The following is a 14,353-nucleotide window of genomic DNA, read 5'->3' as shown; positions in this document are numbered from 1 at the left end:
AGTGATCGTAACGACCCGAATTCCTGACCTTGAATTTGGGGGTGTTACAGTAGTTTAACCTACTGTAACAGAGTTTATTACGATTGAATAAACTACTACTTTGTGTTCTAAATTGATTTGATTGTATAAACACTATATTCAACCCCCTTCTATAGTGTTGTGTGACCTAACAAGTGGTATCAAAGCTTCTCTATTAATATACAAACAGTGAGATCCAGTTTACAATCATGTCTGACGAAACACAAACTCCACCTAAGCCCACCAAAACTCAAGATACTCAAAACAATCAAACCCATAGTCGATATGAAAGTATTAGGGTTCCCATACTGAGAGCATCTGAGTATCCTATATGGAAGGTAAGGATGGCTATATTTCTGGAAGCCGCAGATCTTGAATTCCTTGATAGAATTAATGATGGGCCATATAAGCCTACCAAGCTTTGTGTTACAGTTGCTGATCAACCAGTAAAGACCATACCAAAGGAGAAAGGTGATTACACACCTGAAGACATCTCATCTATTGCCAATGATGCAAGGGTAAGACATTTACTTCATAGTGCAATTGATAATGTCATGTCATACATGGTAATTGGTTGCAAGACTGCAAAGGAAATATGGGATGTTTTGGAGATAAAATGCCAGGGAACTAAAGCCATCAAAAAGAACAGGAAGACAATACTCACACAGGAGTATGAGCACTTTGACTCAAAATCTGATGAGTCACTAACTGATCTGTATGACAGATTTTCCAAACTCTTGAATGATTTGTCACTGGTGGACAAGGAATATGATCTTGAAGATTCAAATCTAAAATTCCTTTTAGCTCTTCATGAAAATTGGGATTTGAAGTCTACTACCATAAGAGACAACTATGACCTTACTAAAACTACTCTTGATGAAATTTATGGTATGCTCAAGACTCGTGAACTTGAGATGGATCAAAGGAGCAAAAGGCATGGAAGAAAGTCAAAGGTAGTTGCACTTAAAGCTGAGGAGGAATCTCCTAAAGTGGTTGTCTCAAAGAGGGGCAAAGGAAAGGCTCTCATCATACAGTCTTATTCAGAGTCATCATATTCTGATGATGATGATTCAGAATTTAAAAATTTATCTGAAGTGGATGTTGATGCAGAGATGATGCAACTGTGTGCTCTTATGGTGAAGCGTATCACAGAGATAGACTACAAGAAATTCAGAAAGGGTAAGAAGTTTTCCAGGAAAGGTGGAAGTTCTGAAAAGAAAGGGTTCAGAAAGACTGAAGGCAAAGGAAGAAACTCTAACAGAAGAGACAACTCAAATGTCAAATGCTACAATTGTGGTGAAAGAGGCCACATCTCTCCTGACTGCAAGAAAGGAAATGGTGATAAAGGCCAGGCACTTATCACAAAGAAGAAAAACTGGGTAGACACTTCAGATTCTGAAGAAGAGGTTAACTATGCTTTGATGGCAAATGCTGATAGCAGATCTGGAACTGTTAAATTGAAGGTACCTCATTCAACTCTTGCTTTTCATACTGATGATATTTCTAAGCTAAGATTATATCTTAAAACCATGTTCACTAGTTTTAGAGATCAGACTTTAGAAAATGTAAGATTAAAATCTGAAAGTCTTGCTCTTAGAAACAGAAATGACTACTTAGAAAAAGAGTTAGTTATATTTCATCAAACTTAGAAAGAAAGAGATGAGGCTTTGTATGTTAAAGATGAACTGATAAAACTGAATAAATCTCTTAAATCTGAACTAGAAAAGGAAAAGTAGATAATCAAAACTTGGACTAACTCTAGAAGAACAACTCAGAAAATCTTAGAAAATGGAAATTGGAAAGAAGGACTAGGTTCCCTAGATAATAACGAAGAAAAGGAAACTGTGTCATCTAAACCAAACTTTACCAAGAAAGCTGAAAAGCCTAAAGTTAATCCTGTCAAGTTTGTGTCAAATTCAGACAAGTCAAAATCTGAAAAGATGAAAGACTCTAAAACAGAAGTCAAATAAAAGTCAACTTCTGACCAATTAAAACAGGATAAACCAGTTGTAGTAAAGATTGGCTTAATGACAAAGAAGCAGCTTAAGTATAAGCTGGAAGAGATTAGAAAAGTGAACAAGGTAAACAAAGCTAGGAAAAATAGGAATGGAAAGGAAGGTGTGAATAAAAGCAATAATTATATGCCTGTTCCTAATGCTCCTAGAAAGAAATGCTATAATTGTGGAAACTCTAACCATCTTGCTTCTTTTTGCAGGAAATATAAAGATATAAACTCTTTACCTCCTAGATCAGGAGTTAAGAGTCAGTCTGTTAGGTTTAAACCACAAAATCCTTATTTTCATTGTGGTAGTTTATGGCATTCTATTTATACTTGTAAGGAATATCATAGTTTGTACTATGATTATTATCAAATAAAACCTTCTTTAAAGAAAGTTAGTGTAATTCCTTCTAGTGTAAATTCTGATGCAAAGTCTGATATAAAGTCTGATATAAAGTCTGATAAAAAGCATGTTAGCATAAACTCTGAAACTAAATCCGCTGCAAATGCTAACAAACTTAATAAGGCCAAAGGATCCAAGCAAGTCTGGGTCCTTAAAACTAACCAATAGTGGCCTTTGTGATTGCAGGGCAACAGGAAAAACATCCTAGTTCTGGACAGTGGATGTTTAGGAAATATGACTGGAAATAAAGCCCTACTATCAGATATTGTGGGGAAAGCTGGCCCAAGAGTTTCCTATGGAGATGGCGACATGGGAAAAACTCTGGGATATGTAAATATCAATCTTGGGAATGTCATAATTTAATCAGTAGCTCTTGTCTCAGGACTTAAACACAATCTGCTAAGTGTGAGTCAAATATGTGACAGAGGTTATCATGTGGATTTCTTTGAAGAACACTGTGAAGTTGTAAGTAATTCTAAAGGCAAAGTGGTTCTGAAAGGTTACAGACATGGTAGCATATATGAAGCCAGACTTTCAACAAATTTTGATGGTTCTGCAATCTGTCTGTTAAGCAGAGCATCAATTGAAGAAAGCTGGAATTGGCACAACAGACTCTCTCATTTAAATTTTAACAACATAAATGATTTAGTAAAGAAATATCTTGTGAGAGGACTTCCAAAATCAGTATTTGCTCCTGATGGTCTTTGTGACTCATGTCAAAAGGCAAAACAAAGAAAATCTTCATTCAAAAGCAAAACCGAATCCTCAATTCTTGAGCCTTATCACTTACTGCATGTTGATCTATTTGGTTTACACACACTCTGGTGTTATCAGAAGATGATGAGATTTCTTCAAGTTCTGGAGACAGTGCTCCAACAAGTGCTCCAGCTAATGCTCCAATTCTTGGGAAGAAGACACTGCTTAAGTTTGTTGAAAAAGATTCTCATGTTACATTGGAGGAAACTTTTAGAGGAGTTGAATGGACAAGGAAGTGTAATGAACCTGACTTCATTCCTAGCTCACATGTCTTGTCATAACATGTTGCAAAAGCTGATGAGTTGCTGACAAGTTCTGATTTTAAGCACCAACTTAAAGTCACTGCTCTCAGTACTAAAACACTTCAAGGTCTACACTCCAAGACTCATGAAAAGGTTGATAAACTTCTGGAAGCATCTGATAAGATGGACTTGATGCTCAAGCTAGACAAGAATAGGTTTATCAGACCAATTCAAGACAAAGTGGAAGCTATTGAGCGTGTTCAAGAAAAGTAGCAGGTCCAACTGGATGAGGTCCTGCAGAATCAAGCCTCTCAACAAACACAACTCAATGAAATCCAATCTTCAGTGGAACTCCTTCTTTCACTACTCCTACCAGATGATGCCAAAAAGGGGGAGAAGGTAGTTAAGTCCAAATGCTCAATTAGTCAAACACTGAAGAAAAATGATGATTCTGAAGATGACCAGGGAAACCCTAGCAAGGGCAAAGGTCAAAGTCAAGGTCAAGGCAGTCAAATACTAAAGAAAAAGGATGATTCTAAAGATGACCAGGGAAACCCTAGCAAGGGATAAGGTCAAAATCAAGGTAAGCAAAGCAGCAAAGTTTCTTCACAGAAACTAATTTCTGATTCTAGCAAATCTTCTACATAGAAGAATTCAAGTTCTGAAGCTGTGAATACACAAACTCTGATAGCAAGTTCTGATAATCAAATTATGATGACGAAGTCTGATGTTCTGATTCATTCTGGAAGTCAAGACTCTCAGAAGTTTTTACAAACTCTGAAGCTTAAGGGAAGGGAGACTACTGTCTACTATAAGGATCCCAAGATTCAGACTCTTGATGAAGAAATTGCTAAAAGATTGTTTCTCAAGCATAATCCTGGAATGGATTTAGAGACTCTAAAGGAGGAAGAAGCTAGATTTGCAGCTGAGAAGACAAATCCTAAGTCTAAAGCTTCTAATATAAAGAAACCTCCAAGGCCTAAGGAAAAAGGCATTGTGATAAAAGAAAGATATGCCACAGAGATTCCAAGATCAAACACTAGATCTCAAATCACTACTGATCCCAAAGACAAGGGAAAAGGAAAAGTTGGGGAGATAGTTAACAAATAGAAGATGAAGATTCCTCAAATACTGATGGATCCTGTGTGCAAGATGGTTCAGGTTTTTGATGATGCTCCTCCTGAAGATGAAACTGTTGAAACTCTGAAAAGAAGAGAAGTGACAAAAGAATCTAAGACAACCTCTGACATAGTTCAAGTTGTTCAGAGTGAAGAAAGTTCAAAACAGCATGCTACAGAAGAATGTGCAAATCCTGAACAAATCATCAAGACATCAACCTCTGACAGGGCTCAAGTTGATTTGAACAAGATGACAGTTACTGATAAGAAGAAACTCCTATGGAAAAATACTAAACCATCAGATCCTATGAAAAGTCAACTACTATCTGATTTCTTGACTGTTGGATTGAATGTCATAAAAGCAAGAGACAGATCAGGGTTAGGATCAAGAGAAGCCAAGCTGAAAACAGGAGTTGAAGTAACTATCAAAGATCCATTTTTGTTAACTGACAAACCACTTGAGGATGTTACATAGAAACACCTTGACAAGGTTATATCTGTTCAAGTGGTACTGGATGCTCATGATAAGAGTAATGTCAAAGAAAAGCTAATTCTATTTCTTAAATATGGAAGAACATACAGAATGTCAGAATCAGATGTGCTGAATAAATCTCCGAAATAACTTCAATTCTTTCATTATCTTTTGGAGATAAAGTCTGAGATTACCAGAAAATTGTCAAATTTCATAATGAGGACCATAAGGGATAAAGCCAGAATCTCTGGATCAACGGTTATAGAATGTATTCCAAAGATAGTTGAAGATGATGGAAGTGAAATTCCAATGAAAAAGAATTCTGCTAAGATAGAAGTTATTCTGAAAGAGAAATGTTTGTGCTACAATGAAGACTCTTCTCATCCAAGAGTAATCAGACTTGGTGATGGTTTAGAAAGAAATCACATTTCAGAACTTAGGACTGCCATCTACCAGATTGGAAGTCAAGATGAAGAAATGAAACAAGTCAAGGCTACATTAGCTCAAGTCCTAAGAAATGCAGAAGAGAATCTGATATCAAACTTTGTTAAGAATCACTTTGGATTCAGATTGATTCAGTAAGATTGGTAAAAGCTGCAAGGACTGTAAGTTGTAGTTAGTTGTCTAAATAAACTCTCATTGCATTTGTACTTAAATGTTTTTGACATCATCAAATCTTTTAACTTGTATATTTTTCATAACTTATAAGTTGGGGGAGATTGTTAGATATATTTGTGATGTCATATCTAATCTGATTTGTTTAGTTTCAGAACTTAATATCAGGACTTATCAGGACTTACTGGAAATCAGGATTTACTGAAGACAGGAAGATATCAGAACTTAAGGTATCAGAACTTGTGATATCAGAACTTAAGGAAGATATGCTTCAGGAGTAAAATGCGCCTGATTTATAGGAGAGGATCTGGACTAAAATAAAAGAAGATATACTTAGGAGTTGGATGACTAGAAGACTTGTAAAAAGATAATATCCGATTGATATATTTTAGGAAGAGTTATTTTTCATATCAATTAGATTATATCTTGTAACTGTTACTATATAAACACAACTTAGGGTTTACACTATATGTGTTATCATTCATGAGAAAGATTATTCATTGTAACCCAAGCAGCTCTTAGTGATATTGTCCATCACTGAGAGAGTAGTTTAACCTACTTTAACAGAGTTTATTACGATTGAATAAACTACTACTTTGTGTTCTAAATCGATTTGATTGTATAAACACTATATTCAACCCCCTTCTATAGTGTTGTGTGACCTAACAATAACAATATGATAAATGATGTAAATTAATAAACTGAATCATAAACAACATTTATCTGGAAGCATAGGGTGATTCATAATTCCAAGAGGGTATAACAACGAAATTATAAAGGTTGGCCTTTAATCAAAGAAAGTAAAAGAAAGTAGAAGACCAAGGGTTCAAGGGTTACAAGAATTGGCCTTCTGTTATACAAAGTACCAAGGTTTGTATGTTGAACAATTCGATATTAAGAGTCAGTATGTGGTATATATGTATTTGTGGAGTGGTATCGTATAGGAGTGGTGCGTATCTGAGAATTCAAAAATCAATAGTTTATGAATATTAAGGCTTATGGCTCAAGATCAATAAGAATCGGGGTTCAAGGTTGAATGGTTTAAAGCGCTTGCAATATAAACTAGGATATATACTGAATACTAGCAATAATTTATGAGAAAGTTCGAAAATATTTGCAATATATCTTGAAGAAGGTTCAGAAGTACTTGCCTTATCATCAATGATTTCCAACTTTACTTGTACCCATCTAACAATTTTACTTTTCCATCACTTTTCTTCTTTTTCTATGCCTTGCTTCTATTTATCGATCATTTGCTTTCTTTTTCTACACTTCAGTTCTATTTACTGATCACTGGCTTTCTTTTCTATGCCTCACTTACTCTGCTAGGCATCACAAATATCTATCAATATTCAATCTCATATCATTCTAATCGTTACATAGACGTCATAAGCTTTTATCTACCCTTCGTTTTACCCCAATCCGATTTACGGATTGAAAGTTATGACTAAAATAGTCAAACAATAACCACATATGCATATAAGATATCAATCAGATAGCACGTAGCACATAGCATATAGGATATTCGATCACAATAATTTTTCAAAGAAAATTTGGGGTTAAAATGATTTTCCAGGTATTTAATATAAATTTTTGAACATTTTTCGGAATTAAACGAGTCTCCGAATTATTTTATAATTTAAATAACATGGTCTGAACACCTGAATCTGCCTTTAAAATGATTTAATATTAATTATCGAGCTTTGAAAATAATTTAAAATAATATTTTAAAGCTCGAAACTATTTTTCAGAATTTCTAAATCAAAAATAAATAATTAAATCTAATTATTAAATTAATTAATAATTAATTAAATTAATTAGTCAAATAATAGTATATTAATCTATTAATTAAAATAATTAAGTACTAATGAAAATTAATTAATAAAATAATTTTGATTTATTTTTAAGTAAATAAATAATTAAAAAGAATTTTCCGAATTTAAAATAATTAAATAAACAATTTTCTGATTTTTAAAATTAGAGAATATCTTTTTTAAGATATTTTTAAAAAGAAAGGACTGAAATGCTAAACAGGTGAAAGGTGGGTGATGAAATTGCAATTTCACCACCACCTCCACCCTCCACCACCCGCGGCCATGGCTGCCGCCATTGAGCTCGCCGACGGCGACTGTAAGTTGCCCAGATCGGCTTGAAACTTAGCAGATTAACAACCGTAACCCTCATGAACCTTCCTGTGGTGGTGAATCGATCAAAGGGGCGGCCGTTTGGCCTCAAATTCCACTGCAAAAACAGGCCGCCGCCGAGTTCTTTAACTCCGGCGAGGCTTTATTTCGATTCCAACAATCAATTTAATTACATATTTCGAATCCTCACAACAATACCAACATCATGGCAGCATCAGTTTTTACCAAAATTTAACCAAACAGAAACGCCCAAATTCGATTAAAATTACTCAAGAAAATAAACCCTAATTTTTATAATTCAGAGAATTTAACCTTAATTTCTACATATTATTGAACTCCAAATTCATCATATAATATACCAAAATGACCAGGAAGAAAAGATCTATATGATTATGCCATCAAATCACACAAACAACATCAAGAACAAAATTTCATATTTAATTCATAAATAATTCAAAATAAAATAATTAAATAAGAAAAATACCATAATTTTTGCACTAGAATAGATGGTGGATTCAGGAAGAGGTTTTCAAGAGTTTCGATTTGATATATTGCATGCCCTAATCGGAGTTCGAAAATGCCTTCGTTTGTGCGTTTGATTATGAAGAACGCGATATTTTTAGGGTTTTTCTCTGTAAATTTTATATTTCCACTAATCGATTATGATTATACGAATAAAATGAAATAATAAAAGGGCTATATATATTTATGGAATATTGGTTCGTGTTGGATTATTTTGGATCGATAAATTAGTTACTTAGCCGCTAAGTAACTGCAAAAACGATCCGATTTAATACCCGTATTGGATAATTATCCAAACCGGGCTTCTTATAAAACACTTTATATGAAAATAATGTAATATTATCCCATCTTTCGAGAATTCTCGGGTTTTGTTGATATATCAAAATAATTATCGTATCGAAAATTATACGCCGGGACGCGTACGGGTCAAACCGTAATCCGGATCGAAAAAGTCAAAACACGGAAAATATCCGGAATTACCGGATTAGGTGAGAAAAGGGTTTTGGGAAGAGTTTCGGGTGGTAAAAACGTAAAAACAGTTGAAGTTGGAAGATTCCCGACTTTATAAAATAATTTTGTAATTATTCAAAAAATAATTAATAAATTCATAAATTAATATAAAATCATATAACACTCTAAAAATTACAAGAAAATATCTTAATTATCTGTATTTTATTCTGGACATAATAAAATTAACATACTTATACTTTACCACATATAAGTATCCACATATCCGCACCAATCATCTCATTATTCACCCAAAATCACATAATAATCATTTATCGATAAAAATGATTACACGGTATGTCCCGGATATTACAAATTTAGAGTTGGCTTCCTATTCTTGAACAATTGGTAGGGTGTCATGCACTTTGCTTGATTGATCAAAGAAATATTCTGAGTGTAACATGCAGTATTCACAGCTTCAGCCCAAAAGTATGTAGGTAGCTTTGATTCTTCTAGCATTGTCCTTGCAGCTTCAATGAGAGATCTATTTTTCCTTTCCACTACTCCATTCTGTTGTGGAGTTCTTGTTGCAAAAAACTCATGCATGATCCCATTTTCTTCACAAAATTATTTCATCATAGAATTTTTGAACTCAGTTCCATTGTCACTCCTAATTCGTCTTACTTTGAAGTCAGGATGATTGTTGACTTGCCTTATGTGATTGATGATGATTGCACTAGCTTCATCTTGAAGTTTAGACGGGACAGCTTCTTGTGCCATAGCCAACTTTCATCTTGACTTGCTTTACTGAGAAGACAAGTTATTGATTCTGCATTTGATGAGTTGAAATCAGCTAGGTACACATTCCATTTTCTCACTCCAGTGAGAACCACTTTGTTGCTCTTTTTATTTGTCACAACACAGGCTTCTGAATTGAAAGTGACTGAGTTTCCCCTATCACCTGGCTGATACTCAACAAATTATGCTTGAGTCCATCCACTAGGGCAACCTCTTCAATGATGACATTATCCTTTGATATCAAGCCATATCCCACAGTATAACCCTTGCTGTCATCTCCAAAAGTGATTCCTGGGCCAACTCTTTCCTTGAACTCAGTGAGTTGTGTAGAATCTCCAGTTATGTGCCTTGAGCAACCACTGTCTCGATACCAAAGATTCTTTCTATTTCCCGGCACATATCAAAACCAAATCAAGTTGATTTTGGTACCCAAGTTTCCTTGGGTCCTTCCTTGTTAGCCTTTTTATTTAGTTTCTTAGGTTTGATCTCATTTGACTTGGGGATCTCAGATTCATGCTTAGTCATTTGAGTTGGACCTTTGAAACCTGTCATTGAAATATAATTATCATGCATATTTTGGTTTACATGAAAAGGCATGCTATTTGCAAACATGTTATTCCAGTAAGGCATGCTAAATGGCATTTGTGGCATACTAAATACAACATAATAAGGATTAGGTACAAATGGCATATTAGCAAATTGTGCATTCATATTCTGAGCAGGCAACATTCATAGGCATTGCAGACATGGCAGTCATGTTGGAAAAAGAAGAAGGTGCAGTCATGGGAGTAGGCATAGCAATCTTGCAATTAACAGACAAGTGATTAACACTACCACACTTAACACAGATTTTTCTTGGTACATATTTATCAGGTGTGTAGTTGTTATTTTTGTTAATCCCTACCTTCTCATTTCTATTGTTTTTCCTTTTTGATTCTATTTTAACCTTAATATTTTCTGATATGTCGTTCAATTGCTTGATAGACAGATGCCCTGTTGGATTTTAATCACAGCGGGGGCATGGCAAAACACTTTTACACATATAAAATCCAATTAAAAGCATACAGATCATGAATAAAAATTCGGGGATCGGATCTAACCTTTAAAATAATTCGGAGACAACGATCAGAGATCCTTAGCAGTTGCTCCTCAAGTGTGAAGCACTCCACCGGTGTCCACCAAGAAAACGATATTAAGGAGGAGGAAGGAGGTGGAGAGAATTGGGTTTTCCAAACTTTTTGGGTTTTTGGGGTTCAAAAATAAAAATAGGGTCTATAATAGTGTATTTATAGGCAAAATTTTCAGCTGAAATTTTCCCATAAATAATATTATTATTATCCCATTTATTATTCTCATTAATAATTAAAACACCTTTTAATTATTAATCCTTTTTCTAAACACTTTAGAAATAATTCTCTCTCTTGATTTAATTTCCAAAAATTAAATCCTTAATTAATAATATTAAAAACTTTTCTTAATTAATTTATAATCAATTAAATCTCATTTAATTAATTAAATTTGCCAATTAATTATTTATTTCACAAATAAATAATTATTAGCCACTATTAATTAATTCCTCCACCATAAAATCATTCTCTTTTTATGGTGTGACCCTGTAGGTTCAATATTAAGCCGGTAGTAGAAATAAATAATAATAAAACTATTTTATCATTATTTATATAAATTCTCTAATTTATTAAATATGATTAATTAATTAATCATATTTATTCAACATCGTGAGAGATACTTCTCAACATATCGCGACTATCCGGATAATATGAATTCACTGCTTAGAATACCAAGAACCTATTCAGTGAATAGTTACCGTATAATAAACTCCTTCTACCCTACAATGTCACGATTAAATACAAGGCATGGATCTCGTGTCAAGCCTATCTAATTCAATCACTTGCTTACCATTTATTATGCGTAGTTCTATGCAAATTAGAAACTCCTTTCTAATTTCATTTACTCTGGCCAGAGATTCCTGAACTAGCATAAGTGGATCAGCCTTGAACATTCACTTCCTTCACTGGAACGGGTAGATCCTTTATTGATCATACACTATCTTCGTGTACAAATTCCTATACCCAGTAGAGCCCTAATAATTTCCCTGGAGACTAAGAACTAAACCAAAGTATAGTTCAGTGTACACAAGATGACTATGATGACCTCAAGTCTAAGGATACTTGTACAACGATCACTATGTGAACAACTGCTGACACGTGAGTGAACTCCATCAGTTGTTCAGCTGTGCGAGTCATGTTCAGTGAACTTATTCCATAATAAGCACCTACATACTAGCTATAGTATGACCACACAAATGTCTATGAGAACAGACATCCTTCATAATGAAGCAAGCATAGTATGTACCGATCTTTGCGGATTATTAATTACCAGTTAGTAATCCTATGACCAGGAACTATTTAAGTTTAGAGTTATCATCTTTTTAGGTCTCACTATTATGATCTCATCATAATCCATAAAAAGCTTTACTCTAAACTATGGTATATCTTATTTAAACACTTAAATAGATAGAGCCCGTAATAAAAACAAAACAAGTCTTTTATTAAAATCAATGAAATCAAAACAGATTACATAAAGAGTTATTCCTAAATCCTAATACATGATTGGACTTAGGACATATTCCTTTCATGCCCAACATTAACTCTCTTTTCTTTTCTCACTTGACTTGATTCTCCTGGAACAAAGTTTTTAGAAACTGATCCATACTTATCATTCAACTTAGCTAGCTTAGGTTTCTAACTAGATTACTGACATTCGACGGATGTGGCTCATTGTCTTTCGACGGATAATCCTTTTGATTATTCGACGGATAATTTTCATCATCCGTCGAGTCCACATCTTTTGAAAGTCCTTCAACCAAGTTGGAATCAAGCTTCTCTTTATTCTTTTTCCAGGCTGCATCACAAAAGGATTCTATGCCTTGAACTTTAGTGATTTGAGCATGGACATCTCTGGATAATTTCCATGCCTTAATCACTTCATGTTCTCGTTTAAGTTGCTTTCTTAAAATCTCCTCTTTCTTTAAGGATTCTGTAAGTTCATCCTTAGCAACCTTGCATTCTAATTTCAATTTTTTAAACTCAATAAATTAAGTCTCTAACACATTGTTTCTTTCACTTAAAAACATATTATTTTCTTTAATTTTATTGTTTTCTTTAGTGAGAGACTTGAGTGTAACACGCAGGTGATATAATTCAGTAGACATGTCGTTTATTGCACCATTACACTCAACTTTATAAAAATGAGCTAGGTTAGTTGTGATTACCTGATTGCTTGATGAACTTGTCTCTGTTTCATCTGACTTGGCCATTAGGGCTAGATTGACATAGTTGATTTCTTCATCTTCATCCAATCCATCTGCAACCCAGACATTCTCCTGATTTATGAAAGCCCTTTCCTTTTATTTGAGCAACTCAAAGTATTTCTATTTATAATCAACATGCTCAAACTTTTTTTACCAGAATCATGCTTTATGCACTCACTAGCAAAATGCCCTGCTAAGCCACATTTGAAACACTTGAATCTTGACTTATCAACCTTGTTTCTATTTGGCTTGGTTGCTCTAAAATTCTTCTTGAATTTTAGCATGGCAAACCTCCTGGATAAGAATGCTAGATGCTCATCTATATCATCCATTTCATCTTGGCTTAACTGTTCTTTATTTTCAGCTACCAGCCCTTTACCCTTGCTTTCACAGATCTTTGATGTAGATTTAACAGCTTCCACCTTCATCTCTTTCTCCTTCTCTAACTCAGCAACTAGTGCAATGGATCCTCCCTTATTTCTTCCCTTCTCCATCTTTTCATCTTGCTCTATTTCAAGCTCATAGGTTTTCAGGATGCCATACAGTCTTTCCAAGGTGAATTCCTTGTAATCTTGTGAATTTCTCAATGAGACTATCATTGGCTTCCACTCCTTTGGGAGAGATCTAAGGAACTTGAGGTTAGAGTCTTTTATTTGATAGACCCTTCCATGCAGTTTTAGAGCATTCAGCAGTTTTTGAAACCTACTGAAAATATCAGTGAGTGACTCACTTTCTTCACAATGGAAGTGTAACACCCCCAAATCCGGGTTCGGGGATCTGGGTTGTCACGAGTTCCATTTCCCTTAACAACACTTAATCTAAATAAACAACCAATTACTGCATACTGTGACCCCATAATATACACACACACCACAAGTTATAGTCCCAGAGATGAATATCAAAATAACACAAGTCATTTTATTCCACAATTATAAGTCATTACACCTCAAATGGGGTTTCTAAATAAATTTACATATTCCTTTCGATTATTACAATTCATAATATACATAAGACTGGTACATCAACAGTTGAAAACCTAGCCTATTGGTAGTTCCTACCGCAGCTACAGCGGCATCAATGCCTACAGGAAACTGCGGAACGTTTCCTATCCGCTTGCGAATTGGGAGCTTGGTCTTGTTCATCTTGTCTATCTGCTGTTGTGTGATGAAAGAAGAAACCAAGGGCGAGCAACAAGCCCACCGAAATAATATGTATAATAATTAACAATATATGAGCATTCTCATAGTACTCATGAAAGTCTTGGTCAAGAAGAAATGAACCAAGTTTGATATCTTAATGCAACGAAGTCATAAAATATTCAGTATATATATACATATATACTTCTCAAAATTTTTGAAATCCTCTGACATGTATAATATACACAGAGTTCTAGTTTATAAATGTATAAAAATATCATTGCAAGGTGATCTCATACATCTAACCTTGTCTCAATGTTTTTTTGAAAATCTTTGTCGTGCATAAGATAAT

This window comes from Apium graveolens, chromosome 6 (assembly GCF_009905375.1).
Source record: "Apium graveolens cultivar Ventura chromosome 6, ASM990537v1, whole genome shotgun sequence".
In the NCBI taxonomy this organism is placed as follows: Eukaryota; Viridiplantae; Streptophyta; class Magnoliopsida; order Apiales; family Apiaceae; genus Apium; species Apium graveolens.
This window is presented reverse-complemented; position numbering follows the sequence as displayed.